The sequence below is a fragment of the Synchiropus splendidus genome, chromosome 3 (assembly GCF_027744825.2).
Source record: "Synchiropus splendidus isolate RoL2022-P1 chromosome 3, RoL_Sspl_1.0, whole genome shotgun sequence".
Lineage (NCBI taxonomy): Eukaryota > Metazoa > Chordata > Actinopteri > Syngnathiformes > Callionymidae > Synchiropus > Synchiropus splendidus.
In genome coordinates, this window is record NC_071336.1 from 24,747,777 (window position 1) to 24,763,410 (window position 15,634).

A 15,634-nucleotide genomic window follows, 5' to 3' on the forward strand; every position below is an offset into this window, starting at 1 on the left:
CTTTTTCGACTCTTGTCTTGACCCATAGTTTCATTCTGCGAGAGTGTCGATACTTTGAGATCCGGGCTATCCTTTCCTGGCACGAAGCGTGGTATGGTCAACCGAATCCCCCCTAACACTGGAATGACTGAAGAGCATAACCTCTTCTGAGACTTACGTTTCTTTCTACTTTTCCTTTTTCACACAGAAAAACTTCACGACAGGAACTTGTCAAGCTGGTTCTGAATTTTGAGGTTTTCTGTTTTGTGACTCAGCTGGACTGAGAGAGATTGATTTTCACTTCAATTGTTGATTCGGTGAATGCGGCAAATTCCTATCCCTTGCCAACTCCTTTAAGACGTGTTTCTTTCACAGACAAAAAGCCTTTTCGTATTAGCAGAAGAAAAAAAAAATCAAGTCCTATGAATGTAGAGACCAAGTCGGAGATAATATTTTAGCAAGAAGGTTCAACAGAGGTGAGTTGGAACATTTCTTCTCCTCCTTCGATTTACCTTTACTCTTTACTTTCCTCCCCAAGAAAGCACTGTTGACATGCTCATGAAAATTCTTGAAATCTCTGGGAAAACTAAGTGCTGTCCAGTTTGTCAAGAAATCCATGCAGGAGAAGAGCATCAAGGTCACATTCTGAAGGATCCACAGTGAAAACAGGACCACATTTGTTACCAAATTGGACACCAGAATCTGTTGAATCACTCCATCATCGTGAGAGAGTCACGCTGCCAATGACAGCTGCGGTTGGTTCGCCTCCAACTGCCTCACTGAAAATAACTTATGGATGCAAACCAAGTTCCTCAAACTCAACAGTGACGATTCAGACATGATCATAATTGCCCCCAAAATCCCTCACCAATACTGTAAGTCAATTTCCCCTCACCATCAACGGCTCTTCTCTCTCCCTCTCCTCTCGCTGCCACAGCGTCTGTCATTTCCAATCACAGCACCAAATAATCCAAACTGCCTTCTTTAACATCTGAAAAATGCAGCTCCTCTCCATGCATCACTTTCCAAATTCCATCACCACCAGACCAGACAACTGGAGTGACAACACACTGCACAAATTTAACAAAAAAAAAAAAAAGTATTTTCAGGACTCATGTGATGACACATGCCAGTCTTTTAAAAATAAATAAATAAAATAAAATGACAAAATGAAGTGAAATTCATTTTAATATCCTTGAGCTCATTCATGGACTCAATGACGTCCTCCAACAACACAGCTGCAGCTCCACAAATGCTGAGAGGTCTTCTACAGTGCTGCCCCACCATCCCTGACATGCGGTACCTCAAGGAATTTCACAATTGTATTTTTTGTCCTGAAAAAAAAAAAAAAAAACGCAAATGCATTTTGCTCATTCATGGCTTTTATGTTCAGGCGTGATGCTGTTTAATGATTTACAGCCAAACATTCTAGAATTCATTGGGCAACCTGCTAGAGTTATTTCAGAAAGGATCTCAGGCTGGTTTCAGATAAATTCTAGGTTATTTAGTTGTGCTCTTCAGGAACTTCCTGGCAACATCATCCTTCATTGAAAGACTACTCATGAGTGCACGTACAGTGGCAGAAAAACTAACAAAAAACAAAAAAAACACAATCTCAAATATAATAATAAAAAATCTTGACAATTCCAGAATGTCAGTTCTCAGCATTGTTGGCATTAATCTCAACAGATAGCAGGTACAGGTATCCAAGCTGAACAATAAAATAGAAAAACAACAAATCATCAACTCAACATTTAGTAGTGCTGCCATTAGCACATAGAATGCACAGTAGAATGCAAGGGTTCACTGAAAACCTTTTCACCCCTGCATCTTTCACGTCATAGTGAAACTTCACAGTTAAATATTTAAAACAAATGCCAAAGAAACATGTGGGAAGGCTGCAGTATCTAAAACAGTGTGAGATTCAGAGGTGTCACACTCAGAAACACGGAAGTGCCAACTTCATACGCACAGTCCAAGTGGCGGGCCGAACAAAATACACGTTTATCGGCGGTCAATGAATCAAAATCAGAATATGATGTTGGTCACTAAGAGGACTCAAGCATACCAAAGTCAAAACACAGATTTCATATATGGCAGCAGACAGCACCATCTGGTGGCCTCTGGAAATCAGAACAGTGTTTCATGAAACCTTTTCCACTTTTTTATACTGTGTCATGAAGCCTGTCACTATTAGACACCGTAGGACTGGGAATGTTTCTTACTGTGGATGTAAATGACGATTTAAGAAGAGCTTGTAACAAGTGTATTCATCCACAGCGTTGCTGTTTCTTCATCAAAGATGTGATGGTAATATCATTTGAACCAAGCTTGTGGAAAAATCATTATTTCTAATGAATAAATAAACAAATGAAAAATACTGTCATCAACTCAGTCAGCGGTGGAATGATCCCCTCTTCATGGTCCGACATCAGTCCCTCCAGTCCTTTTATATTCGTTACCAACTATTGTTTGGAAACTACTGCTAAAGAGATACCTTAAAGCAAAGCAGCATTGGCACATCTGCCACTGTACGCGGGGAATTCTACTCTGCATTATCTGAAAAACCACTTCCCTTACATGGATCCAGCCTTTTAGTGCCAATGGCAAGAGGCCATCAGGATAACAACAATCAATTTGGCAGCTGAACCTGCAGCTTAAGATGGCTTATTGATGTCCATGCTAGCCGTACAGCGGAGTACAGCGGAGGCATGCTGTACGGTCTTTCGGAAGCAGCTTGACTTGCAGGTTACAGATACCACACAGAATGTATAGTAAGCGTAATGAACCTCTTCACATCGGAGTTTGACTGTCTCGGATCCGGAAGTAGAACGCAGACAAAGTTGAGAGGGATAGCAGGCTGTCAAATGTGGAAAGACTTGTGAATTACTCATATTATTTCCTTTTTTTTTCTTAATTGATTTGAGTCTTATCTCATTTGAACGATAAAGGTCTGCCATTGTCTTGGATAGTCATTAGATGAGTCACTGGCTGGCATTTGAATTGTCCCCGCAAGCCCACACGTATGCTGTAATTATCAGTGAATGTGACGCTCCAGGGCCCGGCGTTTTAAAGGGGACTCTGTGGTCTGCATACTTATTATTGTGTGGCTGTGTCAGACTGTCCTCCCTCCAGGTTTGCAGGCACCCGATCAGTGTAGTGGGTCCCAATCCACAAATTTGGTGTCTCTTAATGACCTCAGCTCAGCCTGACCAAAACTGTCATGGATTTGTTGGGTTTGTGTGGGTGTTTGATGAAACAAAGCTCACTAGTTTTTACATCATTTTGTTGCAGACAATCGTAGCAGGATTTGACAATTAATGAGAGCCACATTTTGAAGGCGTCATAGGGACGCTGCTCCTGATTGCCGAGCAAACAGCATCGCAATAAATGGCGATGATTGCAAAAACACTCTTATCGACGGGAGCAGAAAAGTGTGCGAAATCTGAAAATGCAACTTTGGTTATCAATTTGCCTTTCAAAACAACATTATCCTGTTTTCGGTCAGGCAAACTCGGCGGAGCAAATTGAAGCTGGAAATAAACGGAATCAGCAGTGGTCCTCCATCACGTTTCTTAATGGCCAAAACCTCAGACCTGGGGACTATTCTGGCTGGCCAAGATAGTTTATGCAGCATGGAAGATCATGGTACTGCAAAAGGTTTGGATCCAAATGTTCCAATCACAGATCCACAGAAGACTCGGACAACAAAAGTAAGTTAACTAAAAGGCAGATGGAGTTTCATGACACAGCATCTAAGGGTTGATGAGGTTTCATGAAACCGTGTCCTGATTTTCAGTGGCCACCAGATGGCACTGTCTGTTGTATAATGCTTGGATTCAATGAAACCTGACATCATTTCTAATCCAAGAGCGCCACCTTGCGGCCTCTGAAAAGGACACTGTTTCATCAACCCTGCAATACTGCTTCATGATGCCTCATATACCCATCACTACAGAACACAAAATAAACACTAACAACACACAGGGATGGGGATGAATCTGAACCAGAAAACAGGGGAGAGTCAATAAGCAGCCTAAAAAAAACATATTCTGAGAAAATCCACATTAGGCCCAAAGAACAGAGAGTGTTCGGTGGCGAAAAGGACGCACACCTGTTGAGAAAACTAGAGTGGCAGTGTTGGAACATGTATGGAGAGGAACAACAGCGGTTGAAAAAACAAACACACACATGGAGTCAAGAGAGAGAAATATGACCAAGGCAGAACCAAGTACTATTAGGTGTTGCAGTCAGGAACCACGAAGTAGATAAAGAGGAAAGTTGATTGCTGCATTGGTTCAGTGCAAGGAGGGGCAACGTGATCCAACAAACAAAATAAAAGTTTACAAACAGACCATGACATTAAGTGTATTAAAGAATCACCGACCCGCCTCTGGAACTATGGATAATTATGAGGCATGAAATGATCATATGTCGTCGACAATGAAAGCCCCACTGTTTATCCAAATGCATGATATGTTTTGTACTGCTGTCCCTTGATAAGAGTGTTATACATTACATTACTTTTCAGTGTTGCCCTCCATGTCTGATCCATCACGTTCAGACACTTCATCCTCTCACAAGAGCCCGAGTTGTCACTTCCAGAATGGCCTGGTTGAAGTAAAAGTAAGTGATTCATTTACATGGACCTGCTCTACTTCCTCAAAAGCTGTTGACAAGTCCTACATTATTCATTGATTATTCAATGACTATAATGGACAAAAACAGAGATAGAGATTATGTTTTTTTTTTTTTTTTTCCCTGAGCATCCATAGCCAGTGACGGGCTGGTCAGTGTTTGGCTGCTTGCGAGGTCGAGTTTTCATGACAAACAAACAAAAAAAACTAAAATGAAAATGTTAAAAAACAAACAAACAAAAAAAAGTCAGATATCACTTCATCTCTGTGTCACAAATGAAAAGAAGGCATCATAAAGCTGAGTTTAAGTGTCTAAAGATAACTCTTGGCATTGTATTCAACTTCGTCTGTTTAAATGTCAGCCTGCATTAAATCTGTGCCAGTTAAAGAAACACTTGTACTACTTGTACTTATCAAAGTTCACCACGTCTGGAAAATAATGTATCTAGACATTGCAAATATAGGTGTTTTATATACACGAGTGGGGAAAAAAAATCAGCACTGAAGATATTCAACTCAATATTTCAATGAAATGCAAACCAAATGTCCAATCGAAACTTCATACTGATTCATAAAACAGTGAAAAACTGAAGATCAAAATGTTCTGATGGTCATTAATGGACTTCAAAAAAATGAGTTGTGAGAGTCCTTTAATATAATACATTATATTCCTGGCCATATCCACTGAAACTGAGTCACTCATGGCCTCAGGTTTGATACGCTTGCTTTAAATGTCAGTTAATGTAAAGGTGTGCATGTAGGCAAGATTGCAAAAACAGTTGACTCTCAATGGTTCTCACCCACACTGGGAATCACCCACCACACTTAGCTGGCAAATGGTTCAGAGATCCGCTGTTGTCGTTGTTTTCTCAGATCACTTGGTGTACGACATCGTATTACAATGGAATTATTGCTGAATGGTGTCAAATGAATTTTGTCGACTGCACCTTTAATCCAGAAGAAGACTGACTACAACCTTTATTTGGTCTGGATCCTACAACTGAACACAGTGTATTTTAATATGTGATTATCATAATAACATTTTTTGGTGATTTTATTGTACGATGCAGTTTATAAAGACTAGGTTACCGTTTCATTTGTGAGAGTAGGGCACCTGAGCTGCGGTGGTCAGAAGGCATCCAAGCGAATGAGTCTTTCAAAACCATCCTTGAACCAGATGAAACACTGCCAGGATTGAAGCACAGTAGTTTGCCCCATGAGCAACATTTAATGGACATTTCATTCTGTTATGTCACTTTAATATAGAGACAGAAAGATAAATGCTGACAAAAAATGAGTGGAGGGGAAAATAAAGAAATAAATAAAAAGCAAAGAAGAAAAAAACGAGGTGAATCATGACATATGGGCTGCTATACTACGGCGAGTCCGACAGAGACTAATGAAAGACTTTTAACCTGAGCTTACGGTCCCAAATCAATGATATCTATCTGCATATGTGCCGTCATCATTTCAGCTGAGAAGCTTTGATGGCCACTGGGGGAGGCAGCATGAGCCAGGCTCCACTTGCCGACAGTCTTCCACCTGTTTATCTGAGCCTGTGATAGATGGGCTGTGGAAATTTCCTCCCCCCTTGTGTAGCTGCAATCAGTCTCCCCATCACTACTGATAACACAGCATGCCAAAAACACAACCTCACAGAGCAGCAGGTCCTCGCAGCAAACTAGTTTAGTGATGCAGAAGGACTGGCGGTCACGCGCCGGACTCGAGCGCAGGGAGCATCGGGTCTGTCTAAGAGAAATATTTGCCCTCTAGACTGGTAGATGAAAATGGAGCAAATGTGGTTGAGAGTCTTTTACAGGATTGAAACCTGAACTCTGTACACTGGCCCTGACCTGCATTGGTTAGAGGTGTATTGAAAACTCTAGTCCAATGAATTAGTTGTTTTAATTCACCACAAATGAAACAGTCTCCTCATTTTCAGTGCTCATTCATTGAAGTTGTCGTTAAAAGCCTAACATTTTAGAGCAAAGAGTGCTATATATATATATATATATATATATATATATATATATATATATATATATATATATATATATATATATATAACATAACACATAACATACAGTGGTACATTGGTTCTCGACCACAATCCGTTCCAGACAGCCGTCCAAGAAGTGAATTGTTCGAAATCATTACTATTAATGGAAAAAGAAATAATGCGTTCCAAGCCTTAAAACAGTCTTTTGTAGGAGTGAATGTAGAGTGTCTGCTGCAGGTGTGCTGTTCCTCTATGTGTGTGGCCGCTGCATGTGGGAGGGGTTGCCGAGTGAGTGATGTCTCTCCAGAAGTGAAGAGGTGCCCGGTGCGTGTCCAGCTCTGAATGTGCGCTTCTGTGCAGTTTGGCTGTGACAAAGTCATAAACCAAGTCACGCTCTGTCCCAGACTCGCCTCATCCCTGTCCCAGCTCCAGCCCACAACAGGACATCAAACCCTGGAGTGAGCGCTCCAGCCTCGGAGGTGTGGAGAGCGAGCACCTCCCCTGTGACACTCTACCACGGTCCAGTGCGGAGACAGGAAAGGTTTTACACCTCAATATGAAGAAACAACAGTCAGTAAATGGAGCTAACGGGACACGTCTGCATACAGAGGCTACACAATAAGAAAGCGCATTGTGGGTCAGCTTATCCGCACACGTTAGGTTTTTTCCTACGTTTTTCAGGGGCACTGGAGTCCTGGTTTTTCATTCGAAATCCGAAACCAAAAAAACTAAGTCATAAATCCTTTATGTTATATTGACTAATGCACATGGAAATAAATGTTGCTGTTGAAACATTCTTAGATGATCAGTTCACTATCACTTTAACACAAATAAAGTTCCGTATTTGGCACCTAGGACACACTTTCCCCAGGTCTGTTCTGTTCTGAATTTTTGTATTTATTTTTTTTTGTTTTTTGTTTATTTTGCCATCCTTCATCATGGAGGTTACAACATCACAGTGTATGATGTGGAGCCGGCAGAAGCCCTAAAAAAAGGTTCCCAGTGAAAGACAGTTTGAGTAAGGTAGTTATTTTTTTCTGTAATGAATTAATCAAAATTAACCCATCCACGTCCAAACTAGTTTTAGCAGATTATAGTTTAAACCTTTCACCACATAAATGAATGAATAAATAACAATCCAGAGGTCGGTAGAAGTTTGACAGCTCTCCTGCTAATTGAAGAAATCGTAAATTCAAGTGCATGCTTCTCTTTGAGATTGGAGTCACACAATGCTCCGCATATTTCCACATGAATGTGGTGAAGGCCAATGAACATTCATTGAAACGTGTCTGCTGATCCTGACATTGCTACATCTTCTTAGCAACGACTTGTGGATAATAAAGGCTTCATTTGGTGTCGTATTCATCCATGGTACAAAGTGAAAAGCTAATGTTTGTTGTAGACTGGTGTTGTCTAAAGCCATCAAATGGTGATGAATCCTCAACAAATAAAATCTTCATTTGAGTTTTGCTGGCCCTGAGACCAGGTGTGTACCGACTGCATACATGCCGGTGAGCAGATTGAGTACCTCTACATGACTTTGATAGGGAGATACAGTCCTTCCAGCTGGTCCTCCCTGTCTCACTAATAGAGATAAGCTGTTTGACATGATGGTTCCCTTCTCAGTCCCCCTTTCTATTGGGCATTACATGAAATTGTGTTAAGGAGAGATGACACAGTATTTCCTTTACAGGTTACAGGACTCAATGTGACGGGTGTTGCATGAGATTCTTTCATTCTTTCACAGAGCATTGAGTTCCGTCCGTAAAGTGCACATCTTATGCAGAGTGGCTCCCCTGGGTGTTTGTGGAAATGGAGAAGAATCAATCATCACATAAAGGTTTTGAACATCTTTGAGGGCTCGGAATTGTGCGTGATAACCTGGGAGCCCCTGCTCAACCAATTACAGCTGGTTCATCCAGTTCCCCGTCTGATCAGCACCGAATGGAGTGACAAGACCATTAATATCTGGCAGGATAGACAACAACATCAAAAGTTTTCAGCTCATTAGATCCGAAACTGACTAACCATAGGCTTTTTGGACTTTTGTTCATTTATATTTTATGAAATTCGATTGCAGAAATATTTCTAGGTTCTGAGTCAGCACTGACAACAACAAGAGACTTGAAAATGCTGTTATTAAACTTTCTGTTTCTGTTATTTCAATTCAGTTTCAGTTTGTATTGCTTTTTAGCCAGTTTCTCTGCAGAGCATTTTAAAACAGCTTGATGTATGAAATGCGCATCATAAATACAAATGCTTGTCTGACCTGTAACCCCTGCAAACTTCAAAACAAACTCCAAGCAAATCAATAGCTATATATTTTATTCAAAAAAGGTTCTCAGTGTCAATTAATGTGGCAATGGCGAGCATTGCTTTCTTAAATAGCCATCAAACCGAGGCGTCTGGACTGAATTTTAAAGCATGTCTGTAGTGTTTGTGTGCTGTTTACCAAGGCATGCGAGGTAGCCTCCATATTTGGGAGTCAGAGTTGATCAGATTCTGGGTGGTTGGGTTTGTCTTGGTGAATCATGGTGAACCTCTATTCCCAGAGCGACGTTGCCTCGGTAGCAACAACAGTTTTTGTGCTTCTCTATTCTAGGATCATATCTGGTTCAGAGGGAGGTCCCTGCTACATCCTGAAAGAAACCCAATCTGTGGCATGTTGGAACTTAGCTTCTTCATGAAGCCTATGCCTTCTCAGATGGTTCACCCGTTTGATGATCCAGGACCCACCCCTCAGCCATCACCTGTCCTTGCTTGCATGCCAGATCTTCAGGATACTTCGGCCCGTCCTCACTTGCATTGCGTAATATATTCACGTTCGGACAAAGGCAGACTTCAGTGTTGCATGTTGACACATGATTCAATGGATTTAAAAAACAATTTCAGGCAGGGGGTGTGGATGGCGTGTGTGGGGCGGAGGGGCTTGGGTGTGTGGGGTGGCGCGAGGCGTGAGGGACTAGGAGACATACGGAAGATCTCTTCTCTGAATCATATTGGATGTCAGTTGCTATTTATTATGGGACTGTGTGACAGGCTTTAAATATCAATTCACATTGTGACACGTAAAATGAATAGTGTGCCATCTCTCGGCTTCCTTAAGCCCAACCACCTGTCGCGCTGCTGTGAAACTTCTGTGAAAGGTGGAATGTGCTTCAGTTGAAAACCTAATGTGTCAACATGAAACACCGCAGGCTGCCTTTGTCGTCAGTATAGGACGCAAAAGTCCACTTTCGTATTGTCAATATATTACAGGAAGATCTCAAGAAATGAGGTGCGCATCTCCCATGGCGCAAAGTGAAAATGGATCATGAAGTGATTTATAACTGTCTGACGCTGTCACAGCAAATTGCCTGGATAGGAGTCAAGTTGGATTTGTGTTTGTCCCAATCTCGATTAACTGAATTACCGTACAATTTGACTATTTTTTTTTGGGTGACAATGGAAGGTCATACCATAATATCCATATCCTCTTGAACAAAATGTGGTTATACTAGTGAGGGAGTGCACATATTGATGTCTCTTACTTCCTCTTTGAACTGTTTCATTTTAACATTTTCTCCGTTCACTTTTTTGTGGTACGTTTTTGCATTTATTAAAGTTACAGATGCAGATTGATGAGTAAAAAACATTGGTTCTAGCAGGTCTGAAAATGGAATGAAAGTTCAGATTTGTCCATGTCAAATCAAAAGTGTGTCTGAGGAACGATGATCCTTTTCATTTGTTCTGCCTGAGAGGTTATCATTGTTTTCAAATGGACTGGAATGAAGCTAGACAAAACCACTCATCTCCCGAACATGGCGGCATTGCTAAGACAAAAAGATGGAACAGTTTGTCCCTAGGAAACAATAAAGTCAGTGAAGTACAACTGTCAGGCAGGCTGTTGATTCCTCCCACAGAAAGAAAAGGCAGGGTAAAAAACAAGCATCATTTCTGTTGATAATCGTCGTACCTGCGTACAACTTCCTGCAGAAATAATACAAGGTCATTTTCTTCATATTTCAATCGGCAGCACATGCAGAGTATTAATTTGCAAATGGCTGAATATTCATCTCTTTAGGTGTTCCATTTGCTCTGGAAATGAAAGTTGGCACAACGATAACCCCCATTCTGTTTTGTGTTCTGCCTCAAAAGTTTTCCTGCGACACAAAATAGTAATGCCATCAATATGTTTAAAGAAACTTTATCCTTAAGACATTGTTGACAAATTAAAATAATAGAAAGTGCTGTTAAAAGTCTTGTTGAACCACAGCTATTGAGTATAAACACAACAATGATCACTGTACAGGAATAAATCAACTGCAGTCTTCCCACAGGGATTGTGTGTCCATTTGAAAACCACTGGCAGCAACAAACCACAGATCCCTTTTTATTGGCAGTCATGATGACACAAGGACGTGCAAATGTTAATGACTTATTTGCAATACATGAAAACAGGTATGTGTATGGAGGGTCTGCCACAGTGGACTATATGAACGGGGTACGCTGATTTACTGCCAGCAAATCACTTTCTTCTGGATTTAAGCCTCTGTTAGAAACGTGTGGCTCAAACGGCAACTATGGTAAAAGGGCAGGGCTGGGCTCAGCTGAAAGTGGAAGGAAGTGAGCTGACCAAATATTTACAGAGGCCCACTGCCCTTCTCAATGTGCAGGTGGCGTACAGGATTGCAATGGGGCGTGGCCTCCTCTGTTGGCTGGAGAAGACAACAGTCTGTTCTCAGTTGCAGCATGATGCCGTGTGGGGATGTTGCCGTAGTGTATTGGATGAACTCAATGACGGCAGAGTAAATCAGCAGCGAAGGGTGAGAAATTCCTAGAGACCTTCACTTTCAAATAGGACACGAATGATTCTGGATGATCTGAACGATAAAAACTGCACAATATAACATGGTTGCATTTAAATTCCACCAACAGCATCTGCGATCCAGTCTGGGTTCATTCGAATACATGTGGGTGCTTCCCTTTACTATGCAACACATGCATCCCATCCAGTGACCCCCAGTGTGAATCGTTGCTCCAGAAAGGACCCATTTTCGGTCTAGGTCATGAGAAAATGCGTATTCTTCTGTGCAACAGAAATGGTTAAGCATAGGTGGATACGTGAACGTTCGGGTTTTCAGGATATACAGTATCCTGTTGACTAGTGTTGTGTAAGTGTTTTCAGAGAGCATGGTCGACCTGTTGAAGGCAGCCCTCTCATGTAGCTCGACAAACTTTACTATTCTGCTACTTCTACTTGACTAGCCAAAATGAACGTGCACCCATTTATACATCATCACCAGTACATCAATGTATCGGTGAACATTCCTAATATCCAACTGCATCGATCTGAGCTCGACAGTTTGACCTTCTGAACTACACCTTTGGGTCCAGCATCGCTTTGAAATGTAATCAATCGACTATCGACATCAGAAGTCACTCCAGCCAACCATCATGCCGTCTCCAGCAGCATTAGCACTGTTAGATATTGGTCTCTTTTTTGTTCTTTAATACGAGAATACGAGGTTCAAACACTGATGACTGAACCTGAAGGAATGATGCACTTTATTTTGACCTTTGTGTTGTATATGTAACTTGGACAAACAAAACAAGTTAGTTAATGTTATTAATTCATATAGCCTATTCCAGGTATATATATATATTTGTTGGGCTCTGAAAATAAGGACACTGTTTCATGAAGCCTCACAAGCCCATAAGCCCATATATATATATATATATATATATATATATATATATATATATATATATATATATCATGAAGCCTCCTCCTATATATATATATATATATATATATATATATATATATATATATATATATATATATATATATATATATTGAAGCCTCCTCAGCCCGTCACCATAAAAAGGTATTTCATTTAACACACATTTTAGAACGATTATTTAAGTGGAGATTAAAAATAAATGGTTTATCATGTAAATTAATCACATTTCAATATTTGATATGGGAATTTATGGTGGATGGGTGTTGTGGATCGAAGCTATCTGGTGACTAGCGAATTCAGTACTTGGTAAAAAGTACTTCCATCTTGAAGTGTTTTAAGCCTACATTTCTTACACTGAAAGAAACGGGATTCAATTTCAGTCACACTTTAGATTGGGGAACACGTATTAACCAATAATAAACAAATTACTCGCTTATTTAGTGTCAATAATCCATTTTTACTGTGTTATTCAGAGCTCTGACTATTCAAGGGTGAAATAATCTTAGTCTTAACAAGACTCTCATCAGTACTTAATTCGGATTAATTACTCGCTACTAAGCTGCCAATACATATAATACAGTCCAGTTAAATCAGTTAAATAAATCATTTGTACTTATGAAAGCAGCTTTTACAACCTTATTTCCACTGGAAATTGGTGGGTTTGGTACACATGTATTTATTAACTGATTGTGGCAGATGTGCAGCTTATTTTCTAAATACTATCACAGGTAAGTAGTTTGGTTAACCATGCCCTTATGGGATTGTGACCTGTGTTAAACAGGCTGTTGTTAAACGTAGCTTGCGGTGAAGGTGCCGTGCCTGTGATGGTTCTGATCATTTTAGCGGCGGCAGCACAGATGAATCTAAAATGAATAAAATATGTCTCCTGTATTTGCTTGATTATCCAGGAGTGAGTCACTGTTGCCGCAGCACCAGTAATTTTTAAACACATTAACAACCTTTTCATTTTGAAAGCTGGTCGTGACATGCAGCTGGCAGACCGAAAGTGACAATGGCACACATTGAAAGGAAATAGTGCTGTAGATGTTGTAGGAGGAACTGAAGCATGAAATACAGAAAACTCTTTAAAACAGGCAACTCATTGAAGGACAGTTAGAATAATAAAGACGGAATAAGACAGATCAGATAGAATCACAACAATAAGAAACTTTTGCACACAGATGAAAGATCGAAGGATTAAAAATGTAAAAAATCTGCCACAGAAGAAAACACTTGAATAATATAAAGACAACTTCTATACACAGGACTTTAAATGAAACATAACTTAATGCTATGCCCTTTAGCAAAAAAAAAAAAAAAAAAAACAGCGGAAATATAAAATAAAAATTCTCATTTTTAGGGCTTAAAAATCAAAGTAGCCCCCTCCTCAGTCATTGCAGAGCCATTTCGGCTTCTCTCTTGCAGTCCCCAGATTCATATGAGACTGAAGTCGAGAGTTCCCCGCAGAGCATCTACAGCCCGCCTTTGGGGTCTCACAGCGGACCCACCAATCCCCCAGCACACTGCTACCAACTCAGTATTCTTTGCCAGCTTCCCCGCCTCAGCTTCCTCCATTCTGCCCTTCCAAAAGCAACGCCTGTTTGTTGACTGAGGACGTCAAGGCCATGTCCAGCCAGAGTGGCACCTGGGAATCTCTCCTAGCTTGAAGAGGAGCTGCCAGTCTGTTGCTGTTGAAGAAGAAATGGATTTTTGTCCCTGAATATATTAATTTCCCCCCCTTAACAATGTGTGCAAATGGATGTTTTGTAAATTTACGTCCTTTCAAAGTTTGAAGGCTGAGGAACGAATGATGTCTATGAAAATATATGAATAAATATAAGGAGAAAATGTGAATTCACTTCTCCCAATGACTAATTTAACTGAAGCGAATAGTCAGTGACAAACTATTAAGTGAGTTTACAAGGACGACCGCATCGCTCTTTGCTAGTGGAATTTATAAATATGTAATTTTACTCAACTGCCACTGAGCAAAATGATCAATCATGCCTGCACGCAGGACCCACACGCTACAAAGCATCGGAACCTGACTAATACAGCAGGTCTGTCGCAATCCGCTGCAGAGGTGCAGGTAATTATCAGTAAATAAGAAAATGTTATGATTTCCCTTCTTCTATTAAACACCTCATTGCTCTCCTCTGTGGGCAGAATGACAATGGCACCTTCTCTACCTTTTCCCGAAGAGGCTGTTTATCATCATGGTTGGCAATTACACCCCAGGCTTGACACATTCAAATGGATTCGCTGTGGAGTTGATAGCATAAATGTTTGATGAGATGTTTTCATTCATGTGTGACTGGCTTCCATTGCGGCCATGAAGGGGTTCGCGGGTTTCCCTCATCGCCGGTCATGTTTGATTCCACTGTCGCAGATATGATCAAGGAACGGGAAAACACTGATTCTGTTCAAATGCATCATTTGTCAGCAGTCAGCGGTGTGTAGCAGGCGGTGAGCGTGAGCCTTGCAGGCACACGCGTGCATTCATGAGACGTGCTTGTGAATAGAAAGCGGGTGTTGAACGAAGGTTTGGAAATGCTGACCAGGATGCTAATCCGTTCATAGAAGGCAGACAACAGCCGAGAACTGTCTGCACAACTTCAAGAGACCGGAATTTGAGAGGCTGGATTTATTTCTTTGGCTAAAAGACCGGGCATCATACCATGACTGATCGCTGACAACCTGATTTGTCACCCCACCTGAAACTCAAATATTAGCTACTTCATGCTGTGCTATTGCTTTTGTCCCTTCCTTTTAATCATTGCTCTAATGTCTCTTATTTTTCACCCTTGAGCTTCAGAATTAAACTGGATTTTTTTTTTTTTTTTTTGGTTTACAAAGCTTTTAATGGACCTTTGTCCTGGCCATTTATTTAATACCATTTTGCCATATGAATCCTCAGAGGCCCTCGGCAGCGCAGGTCAATTGACAGTTCAGTAGTGTTTGTTCAGAAACTCATAAAGAAACCGTTATTAGTTTTTTTAGGTTCACACCTTATTGCTGAATTTTAAAGCAGTTGCATTATAAGGCAGAGGATACTGAAACCCCAGCGGGCCCCCTGCCACGTGTTGGTGTCTCATATGCACGGATGCATGTTTTACATATATATATATATATATTTGTTAATCATTTAAAAATATGTGAACATTTCACTTGAACAAAAAAAATGACAAAGGATGAGCTCGGTTCTCACTGCCAAGGTCTCACATAGAGACTCTTTTCAAGTGTCCCAGAGTGATGCCGGAGTGCACCTTCCCCCATTGCATCTTCATTTTCAA